Below are 17203 nucleotides of genomic sequence, written 5' to 3' on the forward strand. Positions count from 1 at the left end.
AAATCATAAAATGTTTAGGATTTTAGAAATGCTGCCACTAATCACTACATTTTATGGTTGAAGAAAATAAAGTCCAGAGTGTAGATATAGCCCACGTCCACAGCCCATGTGAGATAGTGACAGAGCCCTTTTTGCTAGACACCCATCTGGGCATGGTTTCTGCTAGACACCAGTGAAACCCCATCAACTTACTGTATGAACATCGGGCACTCAGTCTTACAGTCAATTTTGCATTCAGTTATGGCAAGGTGTCAAAAAGGGGGAAAGATGCTTTAACAGTCCCTATTAAGTTAATGAAAAATGACCTCACGCCAAGACATATCATCTGAAATGTCCGTGTAACAGTTAGATAAGGTAATCCGGTGGATGTTGTACACTGTATAGGATTTTCTCAGACTGACATCAGAAACAGGGTATGTCATTTGGCCAAGAAGAAGCTTAACTGAGTACATCTAATACTTGGCACATAGCAATAAGATGCAAACCCTAAAATGAATTTAAGTCTCTGAATACAGAAAGTGCTAAAATTTAGACAGACCATATTTTAAAATGAGGAGTACAGAATCTGAATATACTTTTAAATAGCTATTTTTGTGACATATAATTGCCAAACAAGGGTTTAACAAATCAAATCCACACTGGGGATCGAGCCCACAATCTGGGCATGTGACCTAACCAGAATCAAAACCGGGACCCTTCAATCCATAGGCCAACACTTTATCCACTGAGCCAAACTGGCTAGGGCCACAAAACTTTATGAAAGTGTGTTTCTCCTCGATATAAAGCTAAAGGGAAAATTCCATTTTGCCCAATACAAATCTTAGTGATCAATAATATTGTGATCAGTTAATATTCATGCCTCTGAATTTCACAATGTTTCATTATGCAGTCCTACTGTGCAGTTATTGCTACAGCAAACTGATAATGAACTTGTAAGCTTGAAGCTATAGGAAAGGAGTTTTACATAAGCCTGCATTCACAGCTCCTTTCATTCCCCTAGATCAGAGGTTCCCAAACTTCAGCATACTTCAGAACCACCTGGAAGGCTTGTTAAACACAGATTGCTATGCACACCTCCCTCTTCAATTTCTGATTTAACAGGTCTGGAGGAGGGCTGAAGATTGTACATTTCTAACAAGTTCCTAGGCAAGGCCTATGCTACTGGTCCAGGGACCACACTTTGAAAACTATTTCCCTACAGACTTCTCTGAAGTCAGTGGGTGCCAGTAAAAGGGAAGAAAAAGAGAAAGGACAACCTATGTGGCATCACCAAAGATTTTGCAGCAACCAGCTCTGATTCTATATGGAGACATAAGAAATAAGGCATTCAAGCTGAACTGAGCCGTTGTGATGGCTTCCCATTAATTTCCCATGGATTCAGGGCACTAATTAGGAAATTCGCTTTCCAAAGCACAGACTTGCATTTATTTTCACTCATACAATGGCATTTGAGATGTGACTTTGCAAAGATTTTAATATAAGCATCTGAGCCATAGTAAATAAAAATACACAGCCAATTTGTCATTCCATATATTAAAATACTAGATACAGCTTTAAAAAGGTTAACAGATGCAACCCTCTTTAAGAGATTTTATTCCCATTCAAAAAATTTGATTTGTTCCCTTCTAAGAAAATGTAGTGTAACATGATCAAAAATTGCAAGATATTTATTGGAACTATACTTTGATTTGAATGCAAAGACTAAACCACATATTACCTAATTAAATAGTCAGATAAAAGTACACTTCCTTGTCAATATATACTTAGAAAACAAAGAAGGAAAGAAATAAAAGGTTTCAGTTATTTACAGTAAATATGTTCATGGAACTGCCTTACTTCCCTTTCTTGAAATCAATGTTACCATTGTAAATCATTTCCTTAAATACACAAAAGTCTTGGTGGTGTTCAAAATTCCTATAGGATGCATTTTTCTAGAAAGCACTTACAATGCACCTTAAGTGGTTGTTTTTAGCTTTATACATATAACCTTGTTACCTAAAATACTATATATTCCCTAGAGAAGATAAAAGTTCAATTGGATTTATTATAGATCTATTCTTATCAAAAAGCTAGCCACAAGAGAAATGTAAGGACAATCTTAGGGTATCTATGATTTAAATGAGTAGACTAGTACCATAAGAAACTATACTTTCAGAAGTAAACAGATACAGATGCTGCCAAGTGAATGATGTATTTGGGACCCTATAGGCATGTATTTAACTTTTATTTTAAGGAAAACCTACCTACTTTCCAACCTTGTAAGAGACAAAATCTGAGCAAATTAATAGAGATGAAATCCAATTTTTAAAATGGGCAAAAGATTTGAAGAGAAACTTTACATGAAAAGACAGAGGAATGGCCAATAAGCAAATTAAAAGATGTTCAATATCACTTGTTATAAGCAAAATACAAACTAAAACCACAATAAGATACTACTACAGACCTACCAGAATGGCTTAAAAAATTCTGACCATGCCAGCACCGGTTTGGCTCAGTGGATAGAGCATCGGCCTGCGGACTGAAGGGTCCCGGGTTCGGTTCCGGTCAAGGGCATGTACCTTGGTTGCGGGCACATCCCCAGTGGGACATGTGCAGGAGGCAGCTGATCGATGTTTCTCTCTCATCGATGTTTCTAACTCTCTATCCCTCTCCCTTTCTCTCTGTAAAAAATCAATAAAATATATTAAAAAAAAAATTCTGACCACACCAAGTGTTGACAGGGATGTAGAGCAACTATATACTCTGCTTATAAGAAAGTAAAAAGGTACAACCACTTTGGAAAACAGTCAGCAGGTTCCCAAAAAGGTGAAGCTGTACTTAACAGGAGAGCAATACACTCCTGCACATTTATCTCAAAGGAAAGAAAACGTCTACACAGAAATCTGTACAAGGTAGCTCATAAGCTTTATTCATAACAGTCAAAAAATAGAAACAACCCAAGTGTCTATGAATAGCTGAAAGGGTATACCTGTGGGATACCCACAAAATGGGATACTATTCAGTCCTAAATATGAATAATCTAATGATATATAATAGAACACATGGCCCTTAAAATAATTATGCTTAATGAAAGAAGACAGATAGAATGTCTATATATTGTATGCTTCTACTTAAAATTCTTGAAAATGCAAACAAATTTATAGTGACAGAAAGTAGATCAGTGGTTGCCTGAGGAAGACAGTGAGGGAAAAATGGAGAACAAGGGGTAAAAGGAAACTTTTTGAATGATCAATAACTGTTATCTTGATTGTAGCAATAGTTTAACATGTGTATACATGCCAAAGTTTGTCATACCATACATTTTAAGTATATGTGGTTTATTGTACTTTTTTTTTCTTGCTGTCATTTTATTGTGGTGTTTTATATTGTACTTTATTAATACCTCTATAAATTTTTAGTGTATTTTACACAACAAGATAGTAAGATAGTGAGGAGACTGAAGAATCAGACAATTTTCATAGGTGAAGCCAAGGGTCTCAAAGCTAGCAGGAGAAAGTACATATAACATGAACGAAAAGATAGTCAAAATGTTATCTTGTGTGTAACTAAGCCATGAGACAATCAAGGCTAACTGATGCATGGTGATCCTCCAGAAAACATATTCTTCCTAGGAACATAACAGTTGAAAGCCAAATTTAAGGCAAAAATAAGGATGAAACATAACTGAGGAGCTTTAAGCAATTAAAGGAACATTCTATAGTTGGGGATAATGAGACTAAGTTGAGTGAATCTGGCACATAGAATCAATTTAGCCCTCTACTGATGCTAATAAATTAATATATTTTTTAAAAACTGAAATGAAATGCTGAATAAAATGAACTACTGTGTGTTCTCTTTGAATCTGATCTGCAGGTGTTCATCCTGGAGAAGCCAGTTATGAAAAAACTTAAAAGGGAAAGTAACAAGGATCATCTATATCAATGTTTTTCTGCAAACTCCATTTCTGAGTTTCTGATAAACTCAAGACTTTAATTTTCTTAAAATTGAACCCATCCGCCCTAACCAGTTTGGCTCAGTGGATAGAGCATCAGACTGCAGACTGAAGGGTCCTCGGTTTGATTCCAGTCAAGGGCATGTGCCTCGGTTGCAGACTCAATGTCCAGCCCTGATGGGGCCTGTGTGGGAGGCAACAAATCAATGTGTCTCTCTCACATCAGTGTTTCTCTCTCTCTCTCTCTCTCTCTCTCTCTCTCTCTCTCTCTCTCTCTCTCTCTCTCTCTCTCTCTCTCTCTCTCTCTCTCTCTCATCTCCCTGTCCCTTCCACTCTCTAAAAACATCAATGGAAAAATAGCCTCAGGTGAGGCTTCACAACAACAAAACTGAACCCACCCACACTTTCTCTAGAAAGGGAGCTTTAAGGCATCACACTGCAAATAAATAATTGGAAGTCAAAAGCCATGATTAATTTTAGCCATAACTTGACTGATTTGGAAAATAACTTCTAAGTGTAGTTCATTTCTAAAATAAGGAAGAGGGAAAGGGGATACAATTAATTCTTAGCTTTAAGTACTGTGACTCATAGAACCCTATGGATTATATGCAAAGCAGATGTTATTAATTAGCCATGTGGTTTTTGGATAAGTAACTTAACATTTTGGGGCCTCAGTTTCCTCATTTTTAATATGCTTAGGTCCAACTTGAAATAAATCTCTAGATAATTATCGTATTCTAAAATTCTGTAACTATAACTTGAGCTTGTTATGGCAAAATGTAAAAAGGTTAAAATTTTCAAATGGGAAAAAAACTTTAGTGTTTTTATGAATCAAAGTGCTATTCACACTTCAATTGTGAAAGATAATCATACATGTTAGCTAAGTAAGATCTTGTGTCATAGGTACAAGTCTTGCTATAATAAAGTACTGATACAACCTAGCATATATTGTGAATTGTGAGATTAGTGATAGAGTATATAATATATATAATGTAAAAAAGCAACTGAGTAAATAGCTATTCATCAAACATAAAATTATATAAACATGGCTATTGCAAAGAGTACTTTATAGTATAATGAATAAAAATTCACACAATTAAAAATATTACTGATCCGCTAATAATTCATTATTGGCTCCAGGGAAAATGCAATGGATTGCTGCAGTCTTAAGCAGCAAATACAAAAGAAATGAGCAACACCAGATAGGAGACAAATGCTTTTCACTACTGGGTACCATTTTGTATTTCTCAGTTTGGGGGCTTTGAAAAGCAAATGATATCAAATTGTCAAACAAGTAAGTTCATGTGAGCTTACTTAAACATAGCTCCACTGAACACCCACTCAATTTCAAGTGAAGAAAACAAAACAAAATAGACTTCTTTGATTTCTCACAGTCTTAGAAAATTAGCCCATTTTAATTTCCTCTTCTTTTATTTTGTGAAAAAGCTTTATCAAATGCACAGTACTGAACTAGGCATTAAGCAGTGGGTTAACAGGACTATGTCGTGTCCTTTGGCAAGTTCCACAGAGAGCCTATTTAAAGGCCAAAATGACAACAAAGTAATAAAGGAACCACCCAGACCTGGCCTTTATTTTTCTACTGAGGACACATCAGCCTTTTCTGGGGCACAGGGGTGAGGGATGGAGTGCTCCCACATGCAAAACTGGAGCCTGCAGTTATCAGAGGACTTAAAGAAAATAACTAAGCTTTCTGCAGCCTACTCTCCTCGTCACAGTTCCAAATACACCCATTATCTCAGTGCTCAGGGCCTACCAATTATGCCTTATTTAATTTCTGAGATTTCACCATCTGTCAGTATAGTGAAAAGCATGGCAAAAAATCTGGGCAGAGATAAAGCCTGAAGTAGAAACATTCATGCTTTGTGGCCAATATTGGCTAACTGGAACTGTCTCAGAACATTGTTAAAAGACCATGTTAATGTCAAAAAGGATGCTCTCAGAAGTACAATGATTTGCAAATCTGTAAAAATGGCTCAAACCAGAGAAGGATACAGAATTACAGCATAAAGTCAAAGGGAAGGGACATGTGGTAGGAACCTTGAAAAATTCAAAAGGGACTCAAATCATATTTAGAGATAGATGACAATATCCCTCATAAATCTAAAGACGAATAGAATTTGACATGGGCATAAGCAACTTCTATTTCCCTGAACTAATATTCACCTTAGTACAGGGCCCTATTTCCACTGTACCCACCTACAATGGGAGAACGTGCTCTGAAGCTAATTCAGACATAAGTTACCACTACAATTGAAAAGGTGATTCCTGCTCTCCAGCCCATAACAAAGGTCTTGAAAAAGAATCAGGGACTAGAAAAGATGGTGGGAGGTCCAGGACTTCAACAGCAACTTAGATCAATGAGAACCTAAGTATGTTCCCTTTATTTCAACGTTTTGAATGAGACAGAGACTTCCTGGCCTAAATGAGAAATTTTCAGGGCTACTGAGCACTGCAAATGCATGGTGCTCAATGGCCCTAAAAATTTCTCATTTGTTACCTTTGTTGGTCCAATTTTCTGGATGTTCATAACACTTTGGAGCCTGAATCCTTATTGACCACTGTGGTCTTCCAGGTATATCTTTGTATTTTCCTTAAGTTCATTAAGCATGTAAAGCTGTTTGTTTAGTGTGTGTCTGTGTGTGCACATGTGTATATGTTAATTTTAAACTACATTAGTCTGTCACACAATTCCGTAAAAAGGAGGGAGACCAGTGAGCTAAAGGGTTAAATGAGCACTACAAACATTTGCAAATGCTTCAAACACATACTCATAAATGCAAACAATGTGACTTCTGTAACATTGTACAGTATTCTGTAAGCATTTACTTTGTGATGAATGAGTAAAGATGCCAAGATAGAACTGTGCACCAGAATCAGTGTCCACGAAGAACTACTGAATAAACTATATTCTTCTCTATTAGGGGATTCTTCTCACCATCTTTAAAAGGTGCCCTTTTCAGTTTTGCTTCTGTATCTTTGGCCACATTTTACCGGACACCTGGAATTCCTCCCTGTGATTTTTCACTAACCTAGTTCCTAAAAATGAGACCATGTCAGTATTTTCACAAAGGATGCAACTTTACACCCTCCCCTCCCATTTAGCTTACCCTTCCCTATAGCATTTCTAATCTTTGCTATATAATTTTATACAGATTATATACATTTTTAAAATATTTATATTTTCTGAATTATACCTCCAAATCTGATAGTGTTTCCTAAACTTTTGGTATATCTCAGAATCAAATAAAACAATTTCTGCTAAGTGTTCTATGATGTATGAAGGACTATGGAAATATAAAGTAGTATTTCTATCTCCTCAGGCCCTAGAATAATTCTAGGCAATGAATGATCATTAAGCACCAAAGTTTTAAAGTCAGTAATTAATATGAAATCATTCTTGAAAGAGTTAAATTCTTCAATATAATTTTGACATATATAAGATAGTTTTGCTTAACATAAAACAATGCCTACCAACACAAATTGAAAAATTGTTATTTCGGTAAATTAGATATGCATTTCTAATAATAAATGCTCTACAAATTTGGTAAGAAGAAAAAGACAATTGATAGCAATATTAGACTAATGGAAAACAAGTTCTCTGTATCATCTTTGACTGAAATCATCTCACGAGGAAGCTTTCCTCACTATACTTTTTGGCTTAATGAATTGGGAAATGACTTTCTATAAAAATTCTTAAAATATATCCTAGGGTATAGAACGGGGAGGCTCTTACTAAAACTAGTCACAAAGCCTTGTTAAAAGGCACTTTCAGCTGGCTTGAATCAAAGCTTCTTTTGTCCTTCTCATCATTCAGTTTCATTCCATAAACCAGACAGAAATTATCATCTTGGTTAAGTTTGCAGTGTCCTGGAATGAGTTGGTGGCTCCTCTGAGAGACTCTGTTTTCATGAATTCAGAGGTTTTTTTTAAAAATTTATTTTTTATTGATTTCAGAGAGGAAGGGAGAGGAAGAGAGAGATAGAAACATCAATGATGAGAGAATCATCGATCGGCTGCCTCCTACACAATGGGGATGGAGCCTGCTACCCAGGCATGTGCCCTGACCAGGAATTGAACCGTGACCTCCTGGTTCATAGGTGGACACTCAACCACTGAGCCACACCAGAGGGTTTGTTTTTTTTTCAGGAATAGAAAGATGAACTTCTAAGATTAATGTTCTTTAAAATTAACACACACACATACCAGTTTCACATGGTTAGCAAACATAATGAAAATAAAAGGTTGTGGAAATACTTAGGACACTCATCCAGGACTTGTGAATTGGAATTCTATTTATAGGAAAACATTTAATTCTGGAGAAGACTTCTACTTCCAGTCAAGACGGGGTGACATGGACCAAATTTATTCTCCTGCCTGAAACAACAACAACAACAACAAATATATGACAGTATGGTGCTCAGATATTAGGCAATGAAGCACCAGGATCCCTGAGATGTGGGAAGCAAATGAGATGAGCCTTATTATTGCCCCCAGCTTACTATCTGCAAAGAATTAACAGGCCTTACCACAGGAAGGAAGAACATAGGTGGAGCTTGTCAAACTCTCTGAGTTGAGATGAACCTGGTAGTATGGGAGGGCCTAGACCACTAGAGTTTGCAGTACAGAGTACCAAAGAGGAGAGGGCCACACAGAAAGAGAATTCCCCCTGGATATTCACTAAATAGCACATGTATGCAAGGAAACCTCTTGTACTGGAGAAAGAACCATCTGAAAGGATTAAAGGAAACAACTGAATCTTAAATGGGGCTGGAAATAGTCCTATTCTCAAAAGCCAAAGTAAGAAATCTTTTAATTCATGGGTATTGAGTATGCCAAAAGGTTTTTGTATTACTATATATATTACTAGAGGCCCAGTGCACGAGATACGTGCACTGCTGGGAGGGGGTCCCTCAGCCCTGCCTGCACCCTCTCGCAGTCCAGGACCCCTCAGGGGATGTCCGCCTGCTGGGGATCAGGCCTAAGCCAGCAGTCAGACATCCCTCTCACAGTCCAGGGCTCTCGCAGTCCAGGACCCCTCACTCCTTACTGCCCGCCTGCAGCAGAGGTGGGAGAGGCTCCCGCCAGTGCCACTGCACTTGCCAGCTGTGAGCCTGCTGGCAAGCCCAGCTTCTGGCTGATCAGCGCTCCTCCTGTGGGAGTGCACTGACTACCAGGGGGAAGCTCCTGTGTTGAGTGTCTGCCCCCTGGTGGTCAGTGCGCATCATAGTGACTGATCTTTCCACCGTTTGTTAGATTTTTATATTATGCTTTTATTATATAGAACAGGGGTCCTCAAACTACGGCCCGTGGGCCACATGCAAATACAAATATTGTATTTGTTCCCGTTTTGTTTTTTTACTTCAAAGTAAGATATGTGCAGTGTGCATAGGAATTTGTTCATAGTTTTTTTTAAAAACTATAGGCCGGCCCTCCAACGGTCTGAAGGACAGTGAACTGACCCCCTGTTTAAAAAGTTTGAGGACCCCTGATATAGAATTTTTCTGGTGCACGGTTAATACTTGGCAATAATTTTATCCTTTTGCATCTTGCTATTAGGCTTTGTTAGGTGGGTTTAGAGCAACATTTGCTCTAGGGCTAATTAAACCTTCATGTCTTATAAAGTTAAACAAACACCTACCATATGATCTAACTATTGCACCTCCCTATATTTAGCCAAGTAAGATGAAATAACAGGTCCCTACAAAGAATTATACACGAATGTTCATAGCAGCTTTATTTGTAATAATAAAAATTTGGAAATAACTAAAATATCAATAAATAGGTGAATAAATGCAAACTCTAGTATATCCATACAATGGAATACTATCTATATCTATAATAATAAAATGGGAATATGCTAATTAGACTGGACGTCTTCCAGACATCATTCCAGATGTCCTTCATGACAAAGCCGGGGCCAGAGGGAAGCCAGCCCCGGTCCTGGGGACCTACGGGCAGCCCAAGGGAAACCAGCCTGAGTCCTGGGTGCAAGTGGGCGGAATGAGGGAAGCCAGCCCAGGACTTGGCTGCCTGTGGACGGCCCGAGGGAAGGAAGCCTGGTACCAGGTGCCAGAGGGAAGCTGGTGCCGGCAGCTGGGGGAAGGAAGGCCTACTCTTGCACAAATTTTCATGCATCAGGCCTCTAGTTGAGACCTAAAAAGGAATAAAGTTTTGATGCATACAATAATATGGATCAATATCAAACTAAGTTCAGATTTAAGAAAATAGTCAAAAAGTCTACATATGATATGCTTTCCCATTTATATTAAACTCTAGAAAATGCAATCTAATCTATAATGATAGAAAGCAGATCAGTAGGTGCCTGGGAGTAGGGTGGGTGGGGAGTGGGAGAGAAAAAAGCATTGCAAAGAGGCAAAATGAAAGTTTTGGGGGTGATATATATGTTCATTATGCTGATTGTGATGATATTTTCATGGGTATATACATTTGTCAAAATTTAGCAAATTGTACACTATGAACATATAGTTTACATATAGTTTATTAATTATACCTTAATAAATTTTTAGAAAACAGAGGGAGAAGACAGGAAGGTTTCTGCTGCTTACTTTAAATAAATGTCCCAGGTGAACAATGGGAACAGTGAAACATTGTACTATGATTGATAAGACTGAAAAACTAATCTATGTTCACAAACTGCCACAAATGAAGGAAATGACAGATTAATTTCTCTTGACTTGCCTGCCATTTTGCCTTCAATCCCCTGGAATCAGAAGGGCTTCCTTTCTGGAAACCAAAATTCCTGAATGCTTAAGTAGTAATAGACTGATGCAAACATGATCAACAGATTAGGTTTGATTCTAATGTGGGAAGAAGGATTCATGGGCTAATCTGGGCTGAAGGATAAGGTACTGTGACAGATCAGATGGAGCCAATACCAGCAACACACATTTGCTATTGCAACCTTAACAAGCTAGTTGTCTTTGTTTTATACTATTGCTAAAGATTTTTCTCATAATTCTGGATTATCATTATAGCATAATGGATGTTATTTGTTTCAAAGAAGTCTAGATGAGAGGATATGGTTAACTCAGTACAAATACAGCCTTATTATTTAAATTATCCTTAAAAATTACCTGTCAACAATGAGAGGTCAGTAATGTCCCCTTTGTTTAGCACTAATTTCTACAAGGGCTTTTCAGTAGAATAATGTATGTACAGTAAATGGCAGAATGGATTATTATAGAAACAGAAGCATCTAATCAAACACTCTAGTAATTAGGATCAGTCATGACCTCATTCTGAAGTATAGTTGATCTAAACTGATAGAATTATTTTTCAGAGGTGTGTTTACATTACAGTCCTACCAGTAAAAAATATTTAGAAAAGGCCATTCTCTATTTGCTATGGAAATTGGTAAACTAATCTACCAGGAAATTCACTTACAACTGACAAAGTACAAGGTTTTAGACTTGCATATCACAACGAGTAGTTCTGATTCAAACATTCTCTAGCACAAGTGGATGGAGGTCAAGCTACCAAAGAATATGCAGTTTTACTTTTTTTTTAAGTACATGAAAATGTGATTTTAGCATCTTCTATATACCAGGCCAGAAACATACATTATTTTATTTAATCCTCATAGTATGTCCTGTGAGAAAGGTTATTATTATCCCTATTTTTCAAATAAAGCCACTGAGGTCCAAAGAAAGATTAAGTAAATTGTCAAAGACCACATAGATACCAAGTGACAAAGCTAACTTGGAACAATTTTAACACAGTTCTAATCGCCTTATACAGCATATGAAGTTATAAGTAGCACATTCAAATTCACAGCCTTGTTCTCCTCATTTATGCAGTGTGCGTGTGGCTGATGCTAGAACTTCCTGCTTCTCGCCTCCTAGGTTTCATTCAGCTCTCTGTGGTTTCTGTCTGGATTTTCACAGCCAGCTGCCAAAATACTTTGAGGGATATAACAGCTGGGAAACAATGGGCACTCACAGTATTAAAAAAAAGAGACCCTAAAACTATGCATATATTAGCTCTTTGTTCTTATATGAGTTTAATGTATTTTTGTACCCCTATTTGAAGTATTATTTCAGTTTGTACTAATTCTTATAGATTCACTTCACCAGTGCCATGTCACTTTGACTCATTGAAAATAACAGTAATATTTTAGTGCATATTGTGTGATTGCAGACAACACAAACAACATCTGTGTCTGCAAGCGGACAAATAAAAGAAAATGTTGGCCTCTCCCGTTCTTAGCTCCCAAGCTCAGAGCAGCTGCCTTGAAGAAAGTTTTGAAATTATTTAGCAACATTGACAAAGATGAGAGGAATATTATTCATTGGATGTGTGCTGGGGTATTACTTCAGCATATTGTCACCCAGCCAGAGGAGACAATCAGATAAAAATTGGGGGCATTTACTGTTTACAAGTTAGCATTCTCATCTCAGGCTACATAGATGGAGCCTAAATCTAAGCTCTACATTAAGAATTTTACATGTATCACAACATTCAGGGAAAGGCTTTGAGTTGAAAATATTCTACAGTTTCTGATTAAATGTTGAGGAAGGTTTTTCTTTATTTTAAATTTATCAAGGAGCTATGAAATTAGATAAAGGCATGCTTCTCTTTAGCCATCGCTGAGTGCTAACACTGCAGGCGATTTCTACAAAATGTGCTTTCCAAAACCAAGCTAGAAGGCAAATACAAAGAGCAACAATAACATTAGTGCTTTTGAATTGGAAACTTATATGGCCTGATTCCTTATTAACATTGCCCTAAACATTTAACCCGAACAAGCAAATGAACATTTCAGGCACTTAAAAAGCAATGGACAATCTAGATACATGAATGCAATTGTGTTCATTTTACAGAATCTGAAAAGACGTGCAGGTCAAACAATCTATGAGGATTGCCCAAGGACATTAATGATATCCAAGAGAGATGCAATAACAGTCTGCACAATGCCTGAACAGTTGATTCCATTCAGTCCCCAAATCATCATCTTGGGAGACAAACACACCAAACAAACCCAAACAGTGATTTGATGTTATATTCACAAAACATCTGCTTGGCTGAATTTTCACTTTTGGCAGCTACTTGGCTCTGTTACCAGTTCAAATGGTTGTCCTAGGCATGATTCTAAGGCATGCCTGTTCCTTTTGTCCATCTACTTATCCCTTAGTTTCTCCCATCCTATACCTGGCATACATTATTTTTATGGTATTTATAACCCTTTGTCCATTTCTTTATTCTCACTTTCTTATTCAAATGTTCCTTTTTATGGTAAATTATCTCAACTCACACACAGCACTGTGCTAGCAAATTTGATAAATGTAAGCTAGTTTTAGTATATTTGCTCCTCCCCCAAATCATACCAAATTATATATCATTTTAATAGAGCACTTTCACCCTTAGTTTTCATGCACTCAATCCATAAGTTGTTCAATAACCATTTATTAAGCACCTACAATGTGATATGCACTGTGATAGGATCCTGGCAGATAAGAAGGAAGAAAAAAAAATATCCTCTGCTCTAGTGCAGACAGGGAAATGACAGGAAAAAGAGATAAGTACCATGACAAATCCTATATAATAAAACCCTAATATGCAAAATGACCAAACAGCAGAATGATTGGTCACTATGACATGCACTGACCACAAGGGGGCAGATGTTCAACACAGGAGCTGCCCCCTAGTGGCCAGTGCGCTCTTACAGGGGGACCACCACTTAGCCAGAAGCCGGGCTGATGGCTGGACAATGGCGGTGGCGGGAGCCTCTCCCACCTCCGCGGCAGGCAGACATTCCCCGAGGGATCCCAGATTGAGAGAGAGCACACAGCCCAGGCTGAGGGATCCCCCCCCCTTGCCCAGTGCACATATGACATGCATACAGGGCTATGGAGTCCAAGGGGAAGGACTCATCCTGACTGGAAGATTGAGAATGGGTTCACAGAAGAGATGATACTTTGAGTTTCATCATAAAGGATGAGTATGCCTCTGACAAGTTAAAAGGTGGAAGAAGCATTTGTAGCAGAGAGAAGCACATGTTCAATGGCAAAGATATGTGCAAGGGAATGGTGGATTCAAAGACTCCTACATAATAAAAGCCTAATATGCAAATCGACCAAACAGTGGAACAACTGATGGAATGACCAGTTGCCATGACATGCACTGACCACCAGGGGGAAGACACTCAATGCAGGAGCTGTCCCCTTCCCACAGGCCCCAGGCCAGCCAAGGTGGGTGCCAGTGACCCCCATCAATCGCCCTGCCGGTTATCCCACAGAGGGAGGCTACCAGTGGCAGCGATGGTGCGATTGGAGGGCAGGGCCAGCTGGTGAGTGTGCTGTGCCACCCCCCTCAATCGCCCTGCTGGTCACCTCCAAGGTGGATGCCAGTGGGGGCCCTCCCTGATCATCCTGCCAGTCGCCCCACAGGTTGGCCCTGATCGCCGGCCAGGCCTGGGGACCCTACCTGTGCACAAATTTCGTGCACCAGGCCTGTAGTAGCAAATAAACTGCTATGTCTATACTATAGATAGATGTGTAGAGGAGCCAGTTTGCAAAGGACCTTATATGACACACTAAGGAACTGTGCCTTGTCTCAAATTATATCCCACGCTGCTCACTGTTCTACATGTAAGGGTTCCAGAATCATTAATTTATAAGCAAATAATTGAATTTTAAGAATTTATCAGAAATCTACAAAGCAGTTCAGAAATTCTAGATCTCTGAGTTTTAATCTAGGATATACAGAAATTCATTTTTTTAGCAAATATATACTGACCATATAGTGGGGGCAAGCACTGTTCCAGGTACTAGAGAAAAGGCAATGAAAAACAGACACAAATACCTGACATCATGGAGCTCATGTTCTAGTTGAAATAAATTTGTCATAAGAATGTTCAGACCAAACTCAGTGTCAGAATCACACAGATTTTCATATGTATATTAAACTATAAATTAGTGTCTGTGTTTTTCATATGGGTAGTAATTTGAGGGCCTTCTAAAGGCTTCATTAAACCTTGAGTATATGAAAACAATAACACAATAGGAATTTAGCTTCTTGTAAAAACTGAAATCTACTATGTGAAAACATCTTCTGTGCATCCTCCATTAGGGTAGTGGAGGACTCTGGGAAGTTATGCTGAGATAAATCGCATTTGACCCTGCTATATGTGTTCACATTGCTTCCCAAAAGATTTTTTTTACTATAAACTTGGGAGCTTTGCCCAGCCAGCATAGCTCAGTGATTGTTGTCAACCTATGAACCAGGAGGTCACGGTTCAATTCCATGACCAAGTTACGGGCTCGATCCCAGTGGGGGGTGTGCAAAAGGCAGCTGATCAGTGATTCTTTCTCATCATTGATGTTTCTCTCTCTCTCTCCCTTTTTCTCTGAAATCAATAAAAATATTTAAAAAACAAACAAAGAAACAAAAAAAAACAAAAGAAAAAACCTGAAAGCTTAAAATATCTTTTGGGGGGGGGGGATAAAAGGGGAGAACAGGCTTCAGTGATTGGAACTTTAGGGAAGAAGAGAAAAACTGAATTACTCCACAGCTTATCTATAAAATTATAAGCATATAACTTTCTACTTCATGATACATAATCAATAAATAAAAGTCCACTCTGGATAAGGTTTCCTATGTAAATGCCAAATAATATTTGCTCTAATAATTTCAAGTCTGGGCTGGGTTATTGAAAACAGTCCATTTGTGAACAGTTTAATTTTAGCATTAGGTTAAAATTATAAAAGGATAACTTTCACTCATCTAGGAAATCAGTTTCATTTCTTAATCTACATAAAATTCAAATGGGCCTTAGGAGAGGTGTGAAAAGAAAACTAACTGGAATGGCAATTTTGAATTCAAATTATTCATATCCAAAATTGAAATACGTATATATTATCTACTACAATATTAAAAATACCACTAGATTCCAAAGCCATATTTCAATAAATAAGCCCTTTAAAATGAGAATTAGTAGAATAAGTATAATATTGGACTTATTGGTATGTAAAAGTAGAAAAACATTTATTATAACTTTTTTCTTACTACTATAATTTAAAAGAGATACTGAATTTTCATAAATAGAAGTACCTTACATCTACTATACACTTATATACCTTCCCAATATGAGTCCATAAATATTTCATTAATATAAATAAAGAAAAAAGTCCATATCCCCTCCTAAGGCTCTTCATGAAAAAAGAAATATCCTACTTCTCTTGGTGAGGCGACAGAAAACTACTTAGTGCTCAGAAATAAATTAGTGTGGGGTGACTAGGGCGCCATTAAAGCAACTGGAAGAAGTAATTTACTAAAAGCACCCCCTACTGGTTTGAAAAGCTAATGTGTTTCTCTCCTCTAAAATGAGTAATTTATTTTTACTTGTCAGCAACATGATGACAAATACATGGCACACACCATGAGTAATGGGTATTCTTAATAAAAATGATTAATAGGTACATATGTATGTATATAGATCCACATGTGCACACAATGCACACATTGTGAATTTCAGCCAAACCTTAATTTATGCTTTGTGAAACACAAGAGACTGGCTCCACTAGAATGTGCTCCAAAACCAGGGGCTAAGCTCCAGCTAGGGACAAAGTGGAGAAATTGATGGCTGATCTCTGCAGTTGAGAATGATGGGAAATCCTACTATACACAAAAACATGCAAAAGCAAGCATATGCTCATGGTAGTGGTAGATAGATTAAGCTAGAATTTAAAGAATGGATAAAGTTTGAATGAATAGAGGAAAGAGTTCAGATCCTGATACTCTGCTCCCCATTGGTATATCCAACTGTTTGTCTGTTACCTAACTTAAATGTTTGAAAGGCACCTCAAATAAAAATTTTTAAAAAATCCTGAGCTAATATATCATTGCCTCCAAAACTGATTCTCCTCTTGGCACTGCCTTTCAGTGAATGAAACCACCCTTCCTTCATTTGTACAAGCCAGAAACCTAGAAGATATCCCTCCTATATGCAACACAACAAAACCTGCAATTTTTAAAATATATATATTTTTATTGATTTCAGAGAGTAATGGAGAACAAGAGAGACATCAATGATGAGAGAAAATCATTGATCGGTTGCCTCCTGCACTTCAGGCCCCCTACTGGGGATTAAGCCCGCAACCCAGGCATGTGCCCTTGAGTGGGATCAAACCAGGAGCTAGCGCTCTATCCACTGAGCCAAACTGGGTAGGGCAAGCCTGCTATTTTTATCTCCTAATTATACCTTGAACTTATCACATTTTTTCCTTTACTACA

At 37.8% G+C, this 17203-nt stretch overlaps 1 protein-coding gene across 1 annotated transcript in view; it reads right to left on the bottom strand.

Annotated features, from left to right (window-relative positions):
• Positions 1-17203, bottom strand: part of TENM1 (teneurin transmembrane protein 1) — a 934848-nt gene that overhangs the window by 567980 nt on the left and 349665 nt on the right. The window lies entirely within an intron of this gene.

The sequence above is a fragment of the Myotis nattereri genome, assembly GCF_964212035.1.
Source record: "Myotis nattereri genome assembly, chromosome: X".
NCBI lineage: Eukaryota > Metazoa > Chordata > Mammalia > Chiroptera > Vespertilionidae > Myotis > Myotis nattereri.